The sequence below is a fragment of the Anopheles funestus genome, chromosome 3RL (genome assembly GCF_943734845.2).
Source record: "Anopheles funestus chromosome 3RL, idAnoFuneDA-416_04, whole genome shotgun sequence".
Lineage (NCBI taxonomy): Eukaryota > Metazoa > Arthropoda > Insecta > Diptera > Culicidae > Anopheles > Anopheles funestus.
In genome coordinates, this window is record NC_064599.1 from 21019161 (window position 1) to 21036887 (window position 17727).

Consider the following 17727-nt stretch of genomic DNA (forward strand, 5'->3'; position numbering starts at 1 on the left):
GTTACGCATAGAGCAAGGTCATAAACATATTCTAAACCATATCTCCCAACATTGGCCAACTCGTGATAGAACCTCGAAAAAAAAATGAAGAAACCTTAAATCTGTCCCTTTGAACCCTTTGAAGCATTCTTATTGTACACACTCTGTCTAAACAGTAGAGAGAGAGAGAGAGAAAAAAAATCTCTTCACCCCCCTGTAGTTCGAGTTCAAGTCCGGGGTGGAAAAACAAATCATTGTTTACCGAGTACGTTTGTTGAGAAAATACACGATTTGTATTTATTTATTTTCAAAGCTCGCGCTGTACACGGGACCTATCATCGTACTAAGGCATTTTGAAATTCCGGGACAAAAAACCAGCCGAAATGGACGACGGCAGTTTGTCCGATACATGCTTTTGCAAAACAGATTTAAAGTGATCAAATTTCTTCTTCCCAAAAACGGTTGTTAGCCCACCCAGCAAAACAACAACAGACGCGCATTGGCACGAGCCTGTGTTTAAGCCCTTGGTGTATCGAAAAAAGTCCTGCGAGGGCTCTGTTTACTGTATCTGTTTACTCAGCATCAGAAGGCAAGATTTTGGTTGGATAATTTGTTTTCCGGTAAACACTGAAGGGCGGCTGATGATCCGCAAGTTGGCCCTGATTATGTAGCCAAATTGCATCCGAGTGCATCCACTCTAAGTGGCTCTGGTTAACCCATTTGGGCGCGCGCATTTTTTGTTTTGTGTTTGTATGCCATATGTGTGGGAATGATGCATGTGGAAGGCAATAAAGTTAATGAACCCGCACAGCCTACAGAAAGTGAGGATCGGGTGAATTTTAAACTTCCGATCCAAAAAAAGGGCTTCGCGTTTAACCTTTCCAATAAAAATGAGTATTGAGCTTCGTGTGTGGTATATGGAAGAGGTTTAAGAAGTTTTATTTGTTGTTCATGAGAAATCAGGGATCAGCATCAGGGATCATTTAACGATTACGTACCATTGCAATGGCTATATTTTCTTCTTGAACGGCCATGCCCTCAGATGTCTGTGTCAGAAGTTATTCGAGGGATCAAGTTCCATAACCTGTTCGAGAAAATGTAAAATTTTCTTCATTTTTGCACCAAGCTTTGCCTATATCTCGGTCGGTATCCAACGGATCGCAAATCTTTAACTTGTAGTCGGTAGATGGCACCAAGAGCCACATTTGCTTCTTGGACGGCCATGCCCTCAAATGTCTGTGCCAGAAGTTATTCGAGGAACCAAGTTCCATACCCTGTTCGAGAAAATGTAAAATCTTCTTCATTTTTGAGTAATTTAGCAAAATTTATAAATGTGATATATTTGAATGCAAATTTGTAACAATGTGTTTCTTTTCACTAAAATAATGCTTTAAATTAAAAATAGAATAAAAAATCAGAAAAAAATTTAAAAAAAAATTTCAACTTGAAAATTTCATAAGACTTACCCCTTAGGTTTTTTTTGGGAAATTTTGCAAAAAAAATTAAATTGATTTATTTTAATGCCAATTGGTTGCAATGTGTTTCTTTTCACTCAAGTAATGCTTTAAATAAAAAAAAGAGTGAAAAATAATAAAAAAAATCAAAAAATTCAAAGAAATGAAAATTTATCAAAGTTCATTTTTGCACCAAGTTTTGACTATAACTCGGTCGGTATCCAACGGATCGCCAATCTTTAACCTGTGGTCGGTAGATGGCACCAATGGCTACATTTTCTTCTTGGACGGCCATGCCCTCAGATGTCTGTGTCAGACGTTATTCGAGGAACCAAGTTCCATACCCTGTTCGAGAAAATGTAAACTTTTCTTCATTTTTGCACCAAGTTTTGACTATAACTCGGTCGGTATCCAACGGATCGCCAATCTTTAACGTGTGGTCGGTAGATGGCACCAAGGGCCACATTTTCTTCTTGGACGGCCATGCCCTCAAATGTCTGTGCCAGAAGTTATTCGAGGAACCAAGTTCCATACCCTGTTCGAGAAAATGTTAAATTTTCCTCATTTTTGCACAAGTTTTTGCATATTACTCGGTCGGTATCCAACGGATCGCCAATTTTTAACCTGTGGTCGGTAGATGGCACCAATGGCTAAATTTTCTTCTTGGACGGCCATGCCCTCAGATGTCTGTGTCAGAAGTTATTCGAGGAACCAAGTTCCATACCCTGTTTGAGAAAATGTTAAATTTTCCTCATTTTTGCACAAGTTTTTGCATATAACTCGGTCGGTATCCAACGGATCGCCAATCTTTAACCTGTGGTCGGTAGATGGCACCAATGGCTACATTTTCTTGTTGGACGGCCATGCCCTCAGATGTCTGTGCCAGAAGTTATTCGAGGAACCAAGTTCCATACCCTGTTCGAGAAAATGTAAACTTTTCTTCATTGTTCCACCAAGTTTTGCCTATAACTCGGTCGGTATCCAACGGATCGCCAATCTTTAACCTGTGGTCGGTAGATGGCACCAAGGGCCACATTTTCTTCTTGGACGGCCATGCCCTCAGATGTCTGTGCCAGAAGTTATTCGAGGAACCAAGTTCCATTTCCTGTTCGAGAAAATGTAAAATTTTCTTCATTTTTGAGCAAGTCAGCAAAATTTTTAAATGTGATATATTTGAATGCAAATTTGTAACAATGTGTTTCTTTTCACTCAAAAATGCTTTAAATTAAAAATAGAATAAAAAATCAGAAAAAAATTTAAAAAAAAATTTCAACTCGAAAATTTCATAAGGCTTACCCCTTAGGTTTTTTTGGGAAATTTTGCAAAAAAAATTAAATTGATTTATTTTAATGCCAATTGGTTGCAATGTGTTTCTTTTCACTCAAGTAATGCTTTAAATAAAAAAAAGAGTGAAAAATAATAAAAAAATCAAAAAATTCTAAAAAAATTGAAAATTTACCAAGGTTCATTTCTGCACAAAGTTTTGACTATAACTCGGTCGGTATCCAACGGATCGCCAATCTTTAACTTGTGGTCGGTAGATGGCACCAATGGCTAAATTTTCTTCTTGGACGGCCATGCCCTCAAATGTCTGTGTCAGACGTTATTCGAGGAACCAAGTTCCATACCCTGTTTGAGAAAATGTAAAATTTTCTTCATTTTTGCACCAAGTTTTGCCTATAACTCGGTCGGTATCCAACGGATCGCCAATCTTTAACTTGTGGTCGGTAGATGGCACCAAAGGCCACATTTGCTTCTTGGACGGCCATGCCCTCAAATGTCTGTGCCAGAAGTTATTCGAGGAACCAAGTTCCATACCCTGTTCGAGAAAATGTAAAATTTTCTTCATTTTTGAGCAATTCAGCAAAATTTTTAAATGTGATATATTTGAATGCAAATTTGTAACAATGTGTTTCTTTTCACTCAAATAATGCTTTAAATTAAAAATAGAATAAAAAATCAGAAAAAAAATTAAAAAAAATTTTCAACTCAAAAATTTCATAAGGCTTACCCCTTACGTTTTTTTTGGGAAATTTTGCAAAAAAATTTAAATTGATTTATTTTAATGCCAATTGGTTGCAATGTGTTTCTTTTCACTCAAGTAATGCTTTAAGTAAAAAAAAGAGTGAAAAATAATAAAAAAATCAAAAAATTCTAAAAAAATTGAAAATTTACCAAGGTTCATTTTTGCACCAAGTTTTGACTATAACTCGGTCGGTATCCTACAGATCGCCAATCTTTAACCTGTGGACGGTAGATGGCACCAATGGCTACATTTTCTTCTTGGACGGCCATGCCCTCAGAAGTCTGTGTCAGAAGTTATTCGAGGAACCAAGTTCCATACCCTGTTTGAGAAAATGTAAAATCTTCTTCATTTTTGCACCAAGTTTTGCCTATAACTCGGTCGGTATCCAACGGATCGCCAATCTTTAACTTGTGGTCGGTAGATGGCACCAATAACTACATTTTCTTCTTGGACGGCCATGCCCTCAGATGTCTGTGTCAGAAGTTATTCGAGGAACCAAGTTCCACACCCTGTTTGAGAAAATGTAAAATTTTCCTCATTTTTGCATCAATTTTTGCCTATAACTCGGTCGGTATCCAACGGATCGCCAATCTTTAACCTGTGTTCGGTAGATGGCACCAATGGCTACATTTTCTTCTTGGACGGCCATGCCCTCAGATGTCTGTGTCAGAAGTTATTCGTGGAACCAAGTTCCATACCCTGTTCGAGAAAATGTAAAATTTTCTTCATTTTTGAGCAATTCAGCAAAATTTTTAAATGTGATATATTTGAATGCAAATTTGTAACAATGTAATTCTTTTCACTCAAATAATGCTTTAAATTAAAAATAGAATAAAAAATCAGAAAAAAATTTAAAAAAAATTTTCAACTCGAAAATTTCATAAGGCTTACCCCTTAGGTTTTTTTTGGGAAAATTTGCAAAAAAAATTAAATTGATTTATTTTAATGCCAATTGGTTGCAATGTGTTTGTTTTCACTCAAGTAATGCTTTAAATAAAAAAAAGAGTGAAAAATAATAAAAAAATCAAAAAATTCTAAAAAAATGAAAATTTACCAATGTTCATTTTTGCACCAAATTTTGCCTATAACTCGGTCGGTATCCAACGGATCGCCAATCTTTAACTTGTGGTCGGTAGATGGCACCAATGGCTACATTTTCTTCTTGGACGGCCATGCCCTCAGATGTCTGTGTCAGACGTTATTCGAGGAACCAAGTTCCATACCCTGTTCGAGAAAATGTAAACTTTTTTTCATTTTTGCACCAAGTTTTGCCTATAACTCGGTCGGTATCCAATGGATCGCCAATCTTTAACCTGTGGTCGGTAGATATCACCAATGGCTACATTTTCTTCTTGGACGGCCATGCCCTCAGATGTCTGTGTCAGAAGTTATTCGAGGAACCAAGTTCCATACCCTGTTCGAGAAAATGTAAAATCTTCTTCATTTTTGAGCAATTCAGCAAAATTTTTAAATGTGATATATTTGAATGCAAATTTGTAGCAATGTGTTTCTTTTCACTCAAATAATGCTTTAAATTAAAAATAGAATAATAAATCAGAAAAAAATTTAAAAAAAAATTTCAACTCGAAAATTTCATAAGGCTTACCCCTTAGGTTTTTTTTGGGAAATTTTGCAAAAAAAATTAAATTGATTTATTTTAATGCCAATTGGTTGCAATGTGTTTCTTTTCACTCAAGTAATGCTTTAAATAAAAAAAAGAGTGAAAAATAATAAAAAAATCAAAAAATTCTAAAAAAATTGAAAATTTACCAAGGTTCATTTCTGCACCAAGTTTTGACTATAACTCGGTCGGTATCCAACGGATCGCCAATCTTTAACTTGTGGTCGGTAGATGGCACCAATGGCTACATTTTCTTCTTGGACGGCCATGCCCTCAGATGTCTGTGTCAGACGTTATTCGAGGAACCAAGTTCCATACCCTGTTCGAGAAAATGTAAACTTTTCTTCATTTTTGCACCAAGTTTTGCCTATAACTCGGTCGGTATCCAACGGATCGCCAATCTTTAACCTGTGGTCGGTAGATGGCACCAATGGCTACATTTTCTTCTTGGACGGCCATGCCCTCAGATGTCTGTGTCAGAAGTTATTCGTGGAACCAAGTTCCGTGCCCTGTTCGAGAAAATGTAAAATTTTCTTCATTTTTGAGCAATTCAGCAAAATTTTTAAATGTGATATATTTGAATGCAAATTTGTAACAATGTGTTTCTTTTCACTCAAATAATGCTTTAAATTAAAAATAGAATAAAAAATCAGAAAAAAAATTTAAAAAAAATTTTCAACTCGAAAATTTCAAAGGCTTACCCCTTAGGTTTTTTTTGGGAAATTTTGCAAAAAAAATTAAATTGATTTATTTTAATGCCAATTGGTTGCAATGTGTTTCTTTTCACTCAAGTAATGCTTTAAATAAAAAAAAGAGTGAAAAATAATCAAAAAATCAAAAAATTCTAAAAAAATTGAAAATTTACCAAGGTTCATTTTTGCACCAAGTTTTGACTATAACTCGGTCGATATCCAACGGATCCCCAATCTTTAACCTGTGGTCGATAGATGGCACCAAGGGCTACATTTTCTTCTTGGACGGCCATGCCCTCAGATGTCTGTGTCAGAAGTTATTCGAGGAACCAAGTTCCATACCCTGTTCGAGAAAATGTAAACTTTTCTTCATTTTTGCACCAAGTTTTGCCTATAACTCGGTCGGTATCCAACGGATCGCCAATCTTTAACCTGTGGTCGGTAGATGGCACCAATGGCTACATTTTCTTCTTGGACGGCCATGCCCTCAGATGTCTGTGTCAGAAGTTATTCGTGGAACCAAGTTCCATACCCTGTTCGAGAAAATGTAAAATTTTCTTCATTTTTGAGCAATTCAGCAAAATTTTTAAATGTGATATATTTGAATGCAAATTTGTAACAATGTGTTTCTTTTCACTCAAATAATGCTTTAAATTAAAAATAGAATAAAAAATCAGAAAAAAATTTAAAAAAAATTTTCAACTCGAAAATTTCAAAGGTTTACCCCTTAGGTTTTTTTTGGGAAATTTTGCAAAAAAATTTAAATTGATTTATTTTAATGCCAATTGGTTGCAATGTGTTTCTTTTCACTCAAGTAATGCTTTAAATAAAAAAAAGAGTGAAAAATAATAAAAAAATCAAAAAATTCAAAAATTTAAAAATTTACCAAGGTTCATTTTTGCACCATGTTTTGACTATAACTCGGTCGATATCCAACGGATCGCCAATCTTTAACCGGTGGTCGATAGATGGCACCAAGGGCTACATTTTCTTCTTGGACGGCCATGCTCTCAGATGTCTGTGCCAGAAGTTATTCGAGGAACCAAGTTCCATACTCTGTTCGAGAAAATGTAAACTTTTCTTCATTTTTGCACCAAGTTTTGTCTATAACTCAGTCGGTATCCAACGGATCGCCAATCTTTAAATTGCGGTCAATAGATGGCACCAATGGCTACATTTTCTTCTTGGACGGCCATGCCCTCAGATGTCTGTGTCAGAAGTTATTCGAGGAACCAAGTTCCATACTCTGTTCGAGAAAATGTAAAATTTTCTTCATTTTTCCACCAAGTTTTGCCTATAACTCGGTCGGTATCCAACGGATCGCCAATCTTTGACCTGTGGTCGATAGATGGCACCAATGGCTACATTTTCTTCTTGGACGGACATGCCCTCAGATGTCTATGCTAGAAGTTATCTGAGAAGCCAAGTTCCATACCCTGTTTGAGAAAATGTAAAATTTTCCTCATTTTTGCGCCATGTTTTGGCTATAACTCGGTCGGTATCCAACGGATCGCCAATCTTTAAAATGTGGTCGATAGATGGTACTAATGGCTACATTTTCTTCTTGGACGGCCATGCCCTCAGATGTCTATGCTAGAAGTTATCTGAGAAACCAAGTTCCTTACCCTGTTTGAGAAAATGTAAAATTTTCCTCATTTTTGAGCAATGTAGCAAAATTTTTAAATGTGATATATTTGAATGCGAATTTGTTGCAATAAGTTTCTTTTCACTCAAATAATGCTTCAAATTAAAAAAAGAATAAAAAATCAGAAAAAAATTTTTTAAAAATTTTCAACTCGAAAATTTCATAAGGGGTACCCCTTGCCATTTTTTTGAGAAAATTTGGAAAAAAAAATTAAATTGATTTATTTTAATGCCAATTGGTTGCAATGTGTTTCTTTTCACTCAAGTAATGCTTTAAATAAAAAAAAGAGTCAAAAATAATAAAAAAATCAAAAAATTCAAAAAAATAAAAATTTACTAAGGCTCATTTTTGCACCAAGTTTTGGCTATAACTCGGTCGGTATCCAACGGATCGCCAATCTTTAACCTGTGGTCGGTAGATGGCACCAATGGCTACATTTTCTTCTTGGACGGACATGCCCTCAGATGTCTGTGTCAGAAGTTATTCGAGGAACCAAGTTCCATACCCTGTTCGAGAAAATGTAAAATCTTCTTCATTTTTGAGCAATTCAGCAAAATTTTTAAATGTGATATATTTGAATGCAAATTTGTAGCAATGTGTTTCTTTTCACTCAAATAATGCTTTAAATTAAAAATAGAATAAAAAATAAGAAAAAAATTTTAAAAAAATTTTCAACTCGAAAATTTCATAAGGCTTAACCCTTAGGTTTTTTTTGGGAAATTTTGCAAAAAATATTAAATTGATTTATTTTAATGCCAATTGGTTGCAATGTGTTTCTTTTCTTTCAAGTAATGCTTTAAATAAAAAAAAGAGTGAAAAATAATAAAAAAATCAAAAAATTCTAAAAAAATTGAAAATTTACCAAGGTTCATTTCTGCACCAAGTTTTGACTATAACTCGGTCGGTATCCAACGGATCGCCAATCTTTAACTTGTGGTCGGTAGATGGCACCAATGGCTAAATTTTCTTCTTGGACGGCCATGCCCTCAGATGTCTGTGTCAGACGTTATTCGAGGAACCAAGTTCCATACCCTGTTCGAGAAAATGTAAACTTTTCTTCATTTTTGCACCAAGTTTTGCCTATAACTCGGTCGGTATCCAACGGATCGCAAATCTTTAACTTGTGGTCGATAGATGGCACCAATGGCTACATTTTCTTCTTGGACGGACATGCCCTCAGATGTCTGTGCTAGAAGTTATTCGTGGAACCAAGTTCCATACCCTGTTCGAGAAAATGTAAAATTTTCTTCATTTTTGAGCAATTTAGCAAAATTTTTAAATGTGATATATTTGAATGCAAATTTGTAACAATGTGTTTCTTTTCACTCAAATAATGCTTTAAAATAAAACAAGAATAAAAAATCAGAAAAAAATTTAAAAAAATTTTTCAACTCAAAAATTTCATAAGGCTTACCCCTTAGGTTTTTTTTTGGGAAATTTTGCAAAAAAAATTAAATTGATTTATTTTAATGCCAATTGGTTGCAATGTGTTTCTTTTCACTCAAGTAATGCTTTAAATAAAAAAAAGAGTGAAAAATAATAAAAAATTCAAAAAATTCAAAAAAATGAAAATTTACCAATGTTCATTTTTGCACCAAGTTTTGACTATAACTCGGCCGGTATCCAACGGATCGCCAATCTTCAACCTGTGGTCGGTAGATGGCACCAATGGCTACATTTTCTTCTTGGACGGCCATGCTCTCAGATGTCTGTGTCAGAAGTTATTCGAGGAACCAAGTTCGAGAAAATGTAAACTTTTTTTCATTTTTGCACCAAGTTTTGCCTATAACTCGGTCGGTATCCAACGGATCGCCAATCTTCAACCTGTGGTCGGTAGATGGCACCAATGGCTACATTTTCTTCTTGGACGGCCATGCCCTCAGATGTCTGTGTCAGAAGTTATTCGAGGAATCAAGTTCCATACCCTGTTCGAGAAAATGTAAAATCTTCTTCATTTTTGAGCAATTCAGCAAAATTTTTAAATGTGATATATTTGAATGCAAATTTGTAGCAATGTGTTTCTTTTCACTCAAATAATGCTTCAAATTAAAAATAGAATAAAAAATCAGAAAAAAATTTAAAAAAAATTTTCAACTCGAAAATTTCAAAGGCTTACCCCTTAGGTTTTTTTTGGGAAATTTTGCAAAAAAAATTAAATTGATTTATTTTAATGCCAATTGGTTGCAATGTGTTTCTTTTCACTCAAGTAATGCTTTAAATAAAAAAAAGAGTGAAAAATAATAAAAAAATCAAAAAATTCTAAAAAAATTGAAAATTTACCAAGGTTCATTTCTGCACCAAGTTTTGACTATAACTCGGTCGGTATCCAACGGATCGCCAATCTTTAACTTGTGGTCGGTAGATGGCACCAATGGCTAAATTTTCTTCTTGGACGGCCATGCCCTCAGATGTCTGTGTCAGACGTTATTCGAGGAACCAAGTTCCATACCCTGTTCGAGAAAATGTAAACTTTTCTTCATTTTTGCACCAAGTTTTGCCTATAACTCGGTCGGTATCCAACGGATCGCCAATCTTTAACCTGTGGTCGGTAGATGGCACCAATGGCCACATTTTCTTCTTGGACGGCCATGCCCTCAGATGTCTGTGTCAGAAGTTATTCGTGGAACCAAGTTCCATACCCTGTTCGAGAAAATGTAAACTTTTCTTCATTGTTCCACCAAGTTTTGCCTATAACTCGGTCGGTATCCAACGGATCGCCAATCTTTAACCTGTGGTCGGTAGATGGCACCAAGGGCCACATTTTCTTCTTGGACGGCCATGCCCTCAGATGTCTGTGCCAGAAGTTATTCGAGGAACCAAGTTCCATTTCCTGTTCGAGAAAATGTAAAATTTTCTTCATTTTTGAGCAAGTCAGCAAAATTTTTAAATGTGATATATTTGAATGCAAATTTGTAACAATGTGTTTCTTTTCACTCAAAAATGCTTTAAATTAAAAATAGAATAAAAAATCAGAAAAAAATTTAAAAAAAAATTTCAACTCGAAAATTTCATAAGGCTTACCCCTTAGGTTTTTTTGGGAAATTTTGCAAAAAAAATTAAATTGATTTATTTTAATGCCAATTGGTTGCAATGTGTTTCTTTTCACTCAAGTAATGCTTTAAATAAAAAAAAGAGTGAAAAATAATAAAAAATCAAAAAATTCTAAAAAAATTGAAAATTTACCAAGGTTCATTTCTGCACCAAGTTTTGACTATAACTCGGTCGGTATCCAACGGATCGCCAATCTTTAACTTGTGGTCGGTAGATGGCACCAATGGCTAAATTTTCTTCTTGGACGGCCATGCCCTCAAATGTCTGTGTCAGACGTTATTCGAGGAACCAAGTTCCATACCCTGTTTGAGAAAATGTAAAATTTTCTTCATTTTTGCACCAAGTTTTGCCTATAACTCGGTCGGTATCCAACGGATCGCCAATCTTTAACTTGTGGTCGGTAGATGGCACCAAAGGCCACATTTGCTTCTTGGACGGCCATGCCCTCAAATGTCTGTGCCAGAAGTTATTCGAGGAACCAAGTTCCATACCCTGTTCGAGAAAATGTAAAATTTTCTTCATTTTTGAGCAATTCAGCAAAATTTTTAAATGTGATATATTTGAATGCAAATTTGTAACAATGTGTTTCTTTTCACTCAAATAATGCTTTAAATTAAAAATAGAATAAAAAATCAGAAAAAAAATTAAAAAAAATTTTCAACTCGAAAATTTCATAAGGCTTACCCCTTTTTTTTTTTTTTTTTTTTTATGCTATGTTTGTTTATTTGGCGTAAATTTACAGACATTGCCGCGGTTTTACATATATGTTAAACACGATACATAGGACACGCAAGTACAAAGCATCAATTCACAAATAAACAACTCCATTGCCGGCGGCCTTCCCGTACGAAGGCGTAGCCACCGACAGCGATGGCGTCCCTATCTACATAAAGTAAGGGCGCGCGCCTCCCTATCTGATGAGCAAAATTAACTGCCGCAGTCTACCACCCAGTTCGCTTTGCCGTCCGGTGCCGGGTACAGCTCACATATCACCCTCTGCAACCGTACGCTGCAATGCGGTGTGGTCCTCCACACCGGATGCAGCTAACAGCACTGCTGCAGTTGGCCGCCCGATGGCCAGTAGCTCCGCAGCGGATACAGCATTCTCTGCGATCTGGTCCGACGCAGTCAGCCGCCAAATGCCCCCTCTCCAGACACCGGAAGCAACGGCGCTTTGCCGCTTCCAGCCTGGGGGCCTTCTCCAGCTGGCAGGAGGAGTAGTCTATGAGCAGATGGCTTCTGCTCAGAATAGCATCGGCCTCCACCCGCGGTAGACGCACTCGTGCTCGCTTTGTTGCGTCCGCTCTCTCCCACATCTTTATCGAGGCCACCGCTGGCTCTTTCGCGAGTGCCCCTCTCAGCGCCTCCCGGATGGTCTCCTCCTCCGTCAGGCTGTCCACATTCTTGAGGACCACCTCCGCCATCTCGGTCAGGACCTTTACAGTACCCAACTCGCCCAGTGCGGCCTGGATACGTTGACACAACGCCTCGGAGTCCGCGTCCCGCGCCAGCTGCATCCGGAGATTCCCCTTCGGTGTCCGCTTTCCAATGCGGATATACTGCTGAACGTCCCGTAGTGCCGGACACGTCCGGACGGGCCGGTACATCTGCGCGAAGGAGACCCCCGCTGCTGGGACGACCAAAATGGCGTCTGGTCGTCGACGTGTGGCCGGCCGGTCTGCCTGAGCGGGGCGCTGGATCGCTGCCGGAGGTTGCGGCCGTTGCCGCTGCTGGGGTGCGGCTGAAGGCTGGGCCTTTTGCCGCTTTTCCACCACCTGCCATCCGGATACCATGGCATCCCGGTACGATTGCTGCTGCAGCTTCTGCCCCTGCTCTTCCGCGATTTCACGTCGCAGCTGCTCCTGCAGCTCCAGCAGACGTTGCTGGGCAGGACCCTGCGACTGGCGTGCTAGAGCTCTCTCCCTCTGTGCTTGGCGCCTAAGCGTCCTCTTGCTGGGCCCGGACTTGGTAGTGGCTTGGCTTCCCAAGCACACGCCAGCCACAGAATCTTCCAGCTGCACCACCGTACGTATACCGGTCCGGTATAGTTCCAGTTCCGCCCGGAGCCTCGCGTTCTCCGCCTCGCTTCTCTCCAGCCTCTTATCCAACTCCTCCAGCTTTTCCGCCAAGCGCTCATAAAGACACGCCTGGTCTTGTGGCACGTTCGCTGGCGATAACGGGTTGGCTTCACAAGCCAACGGGGAGGTGTTGCCGACGTCCTCTGCCAACGGCGATGCGGCTGGGGCCAGCATCTCTGGAGCAACCGATCTCCTTGGTGACGGCGTAGGGGCGGTTCGCTTCCATGCTGCCGTTTCCGGCTCTCCCAATGTCTCCGAGGTCTTCCTCGGGGCTGGCGTGGGTGCCACTTCCGTCGCCTCCGGCGTGCTCCTTAATAACTCCAACGTTGCTGGCGATAAATCCAGACGCGTCATCATCACCCGCGGAGACATGCTCATTTGGAACGATTTCCTCTTCCTCGACCTGATGATTTCGCGAACCTCCGCGTCCGCCGAGCCATCACTGAACACCTCCATCATTGCTGCGGGTCCGGATAACACTTACCCCACCTGATGCCGAAATTCCGCATCGAACGACGGTTTTCGGGCCTTTTTAACAGTTTCTTGGCAATAGCTGCTCCACTTCCGGTCTGATCGACTTCCGCTGATTTTTCTCGAATGCGCGCTTCCAATACGCGTCGAATGGTGCGCTTTTCACCTCGATCGGTGGAAAACTCTAGGAGTTATGGGCGGAAAACCGGTCCGCGAAAAACTCCTAGGTTTTTCCGGCTTCGCGGAAAATTTTCGCGGAAAACGTTTTAGGCCCACGATTCCACGACGCACACCAAGAATCAAAATCCTGGCCCCACGGATTTGGCCGGAATGTCCGTTTTCCTGATTATCACCGCACAACACTGCGTACACAGAAACACTCGGTGTAACAAAAAGTGCCTTCCAGACAGCACTTTAGCCAAAGTGTTACACCGAATTTAACACCTGGTGTTGTTTTGATCGGATTCACACGCGGCGACAACGCCACATCGGGCACATGGACGGCAACACACGCGGCGACACCAGACACCAGCTGTGGAAGCCGCCACGCACCGTTTGGGATTTTGTCGCAACACCACGTGTGTCGGTTTTTTGTCTGTTGTTCACGTGTTTTCACTTCGATTTTTTCGCACGAGGTACCAATCGATGCGTAATCGCACCACGCGTCGATTGGTGCACTTTCCACTCCGATCGGTGGAAAACTCAGGGAAAACTTCACACGCACTAGGGAGCTACCAAAACACGTCCGTTCGCAACGGTGGTTCGCTCAAGCCTATATAAGGCTTACCCCTTACGTTTTTTTTTTGGGAAATTTTGCAAAAAAATTTAAATTGATTTATTTTAATGCCAATTGGTTGCAATGTGTTTCTTTTCACTCAAGTAATGCTTTAAGTAAAAAAAAGAGTGAAAAATAATAAAAAAATCAAAAAATTCTAAAAAAATTGAAAATTTACCAAGGTTCATTTTTGCACCAAGTTTTGACTATAACTCGGTCGGTATCCTACAGATCGCCAATCTTTAACCTGTGGACGGTAGATGGCACCAATGGCTACATTTTCTTCTTGGACGGCCATGCCCTCAGAAGTCTGTGTCAGAAGTTATTCGAGGAACCAAGTTCCATACCCTGTTTGAGAAAATGTAAAATCTTCTTCATTTTTGCACCAAGTTTTGCCTATAACTCGGTCGGTATCCAACGGATCGCCAATCTTTAACTTGTGGTCGGTAGATGGCACCAATAACTACATTTTCTTCTTGGACGGCCATGCCCTCAGATGTCTGTGTCAGAAGTTATTCGAGGAACCAAGTTCCACACCCTGTTTGAGAAAATGTAAAATTTTCCTCATTTTTGCATCAATTTTTGCCTATAACTCGGTCGGTATCCAACGGATCGCCAATCTTTAACCTGTGTTCGGTAGATGGCACCAATGGCTACATTTTCTTCTTGGACGGCCATGCCCTCAGATGTCTGTGTCAGAAGTTATTCGTGGAACCAAGTTCCATACCCTGTTCGAGAAAATGTAAAATTTTCTTCATTTTTGAGCAATTCAGCAAAATTTTTAAATGTGATATATTTGAATGCAAATTTGTAACAATGTAATTCTTTTCACTCAAATAATGCTTTAAATTAAAAATAGAATAAAAAATCAGAAAAAAATTTAAAAAAAATTTTCAACTCGAAAATTTCATAAGGCTTACCCCTTAGGTTTTTTTTGGGAAAATTTGCAAAAAAAATTAAATTGATTTATTTTAATGCCAATTGGTTGCAATGTGTTTGTTTTCACTCAAGTAATGCTTTAAATAAAAAAAAGAGTGAAAAATAATAAAAAAATCAAAAAATTCTAAAAAAATGAAAATTTACCAATGTTCATTTTTGCACCAAATTTTGCCTATAACTCGGTCGGTATCCAACGGATCGCCAATCTTTAACTTGTGGTCGGTAGATGGCACCAATGGCTACATTTTCTTCTTGGACGGCCATGCCCTCAGATGTCTGTGTCAGACGTTATTCGAGGAACCAAGTTCCATACCCTGTTCGAGAAAATGTAAACTTTTTTTCATTTTTGCACCAAGTTTTGCCTATAACTCGGTCGGTATCCAATGGATCGCCAATCTTTAACCTGTGGTCGGTAGATATCACCAATGGCTACATTTTCTTCTTGGACGGCCATGCCCTCAGATGTCTGTGTCAGAAGTTATTCGAGGAACCAAGTTCCATACCCTGTTCGAGAAAATGTAAAATCTTCTTCATTTTTGAGCAATTCAGCAAAATTTTTAAATGTGATATATTTGAATGCAAATTTGTAGCAATGTGTTTCTTTTCACTCAAATAATGCTTTAAATTAAAAATAGAATAATAAATCAGAAAAAAATTTAAAAAAAAATTCAACTCGAAAATTTCATAAGGCTTACCCCTTAGGTTTTTTTTGGGAAATTTTGCAAAAAAAATTAAATTGATTTATTTTAATGCCAATTGGTTGCAATGTGTTTCTTTTCACTCAAGTAATGCTTTAAATAAAAAAAAGAGTGAAAAATAATAAAAAAATCAAAAAATTCTAAAAAAATTGAAAATTTACCAAGGTTCATTTCTGCACCAAGTTTTGACTATAACTCGGTCGGTATCCAACGGATCGCCAATCTTTAACTTGTGGTCGGTAGATGGCACCAATGGCTACATTTTCTTCTTGGACGGCCATGCCCTCAGATGTCTGTGTCAGACGTTATTCGAGGAACCAAGTTCCATACCCTGTTCGAGAAAATGTAAACTTTTCTTCATTTTTGCACCAAGTTTTGCCTATAACTCGGTCGGTATCCAACGGATCGCCAATCTTTAACCTGTGGTCGGTAGATGGCACCAATGGCTACATTTTCTTCTTGGACGGCCATGCCCTCAGATGTCTGTGTCAGAAGTTATTCGTGGAACCAAGTTCCGTGCCCTGTTCGAGAAAATGTAAAATTTTCTTCATTTTTGAGCAATTCAGCAAAATTTTTAAATGTGATATATTTGAATGCAAATTTGTAACAATGTGTTTCTTTTCACTCAAATAATGCTTTAAATTAAAAATAGAATAAAAAATCAGAAAAAAAATTTAAAAAAAATTTTCAACTCGAAAATTTCAAAGGCTTACCCCTTAGGTTTTTTTTGGGAAATTTTGCAAAAAAAATTAAATTGATTTATTTTAATGCCAATTGGTTGCAATGTGTTTCTTTTCACTCAAGTAATGCTTTAAATAAAAAAAAGAGTGAAAAATAATCAAAAAATCAAAAAATTCTAAAAAAATTGAAAATTTACCAAGGTTCATTTTTGCACCAAGTTTTGACTATAACTCGGTCGATATCCAACGGATCCCCAATCTTTAACCTGTGGTCGATAGATGGCACCAAGGGCTACATTTTCTTCTTGGACGGCCATGCCCTCAGATGTCTGTGTCAGAAGTTATTCGAGGAACCAAGTTCCATACCCTGTTCGAGAAAATGTAAACTTTTCTTCATTTTTGCACCAAGTTTTGCCTATAACTCGGTCGGTATCCAACGGATCGCCAATCTTTAACCTGTGGTCGGTAGATGGCACCAATGGCTACATTTTCTTCTTGGACGGCCATGCCCTCAGATGTCTGTGTCAGAAGTTATTCGTGGAACCAAGTTCCATACCCTGTTCGAGAAAATGTAAAATTTTCTTCATTTTTGAGCAATTCAGCAAAATTTTTAAATGTGATATATTTGAATGCAAATTTGTAACAATGTGTTTCTTTTCACTCAAATAATGCTTTAAATTAAAAATAGAATAAAAAATCAGAAAAAAATTTAAAAAAAATTTTCAACTCGAAAATTTCAAAGGTTTACCCCTTAGGTTTTTTTTGGGAAATTTTGCAAAAAAATTTAAATTGATTTATTTTAATGCCAATTGGTTGCAATGTGTTTCTTTTCACTCAAGTAATGCTTTAAATAAAAAAAAGAGTGAAAAATAATAAAAAAATCAAAAAATTCAAAAATTTAAAAATTTACCAAGGTTCATTTTTGCACCATGTTTTGACTATAACTCGGTCGATATCCAACGGATCGCCAATCTTTAACCGGTGGTCGATAGATGGCACCAAGGGCTACATTTTCTTCTTGGACGGCCATGCTCTCAGATGTCTGTGCCAGAAGTTATTCGAGGAACCAAGTTCCATACTCTGTTCGAGAAAATGTAAACTTTTCTTCATTTTTGCACCAAGTTTTGTCTATAACTCAGTCGGTATCCAACGGATCGCCAATCTTTAAATTGCGGTCAATAGATGGCACCAATGGCTACATTTTCTTCTTGGACGGCCATGCCCTCAGATGTCTGTGTCAGAAGTTATTCGAGGAACCAAGTTCCATACTCTGTTCGAGAAAATGTAAAATTTTCTTCATTTTTCCACCAAGTTTTGCCTATAACTCGGTCGGTATCCAACGGATCGCCAATCTTTGACCTGTGGTCGATAGATGGCACCAATGGCTACATTTTCTTCTTGGACGGACATGCCCTCAGATGTCTATGCTAGAAGTTATCTGAGAAGCCAAGTTCCATACCCTGTTTGAGAAAATGTAAAATTTTCCTCATTTTTGCGCCATGTTTTGGCTATAACTCGGTCGGTATCCAACGGATCGCCAATCTTTAAAATGTGGTCGATAGATGGTACTAATGGCTACATTTTCTTCTTGGACGGCCATGCCCTCAGATGTCTATGC

At 38.3% G+C, this 17727-nt stretch overlaps 1 long non-coding RNA gene across 1 annotated transcript in view; it reads right to left on the minus strand.

The window, feature by feature from the left end:
* Positions 1 to 5788: 5788 nt before the first annotated feature.
* Positions 5789 to 17727, minus strand: part of LOC125770105 (uncharacterized) — a 38666-nt gene continuing 26727 nt past the window's right edge. Inside the window, exons 5-6 of the long non-coding RNA XR_007419145.1 lie at positions 9064 to 9241; positions 5789 to 7822 (exon numbers count right to left, since the gene is read on the minus strand). This is a non-coding gene — a long non-coding RNA (uncharacterized LOC125770105). The remainder of the gene's footprint in view (positions 7823 to 9063; positions 9242 to 17727) is intronic.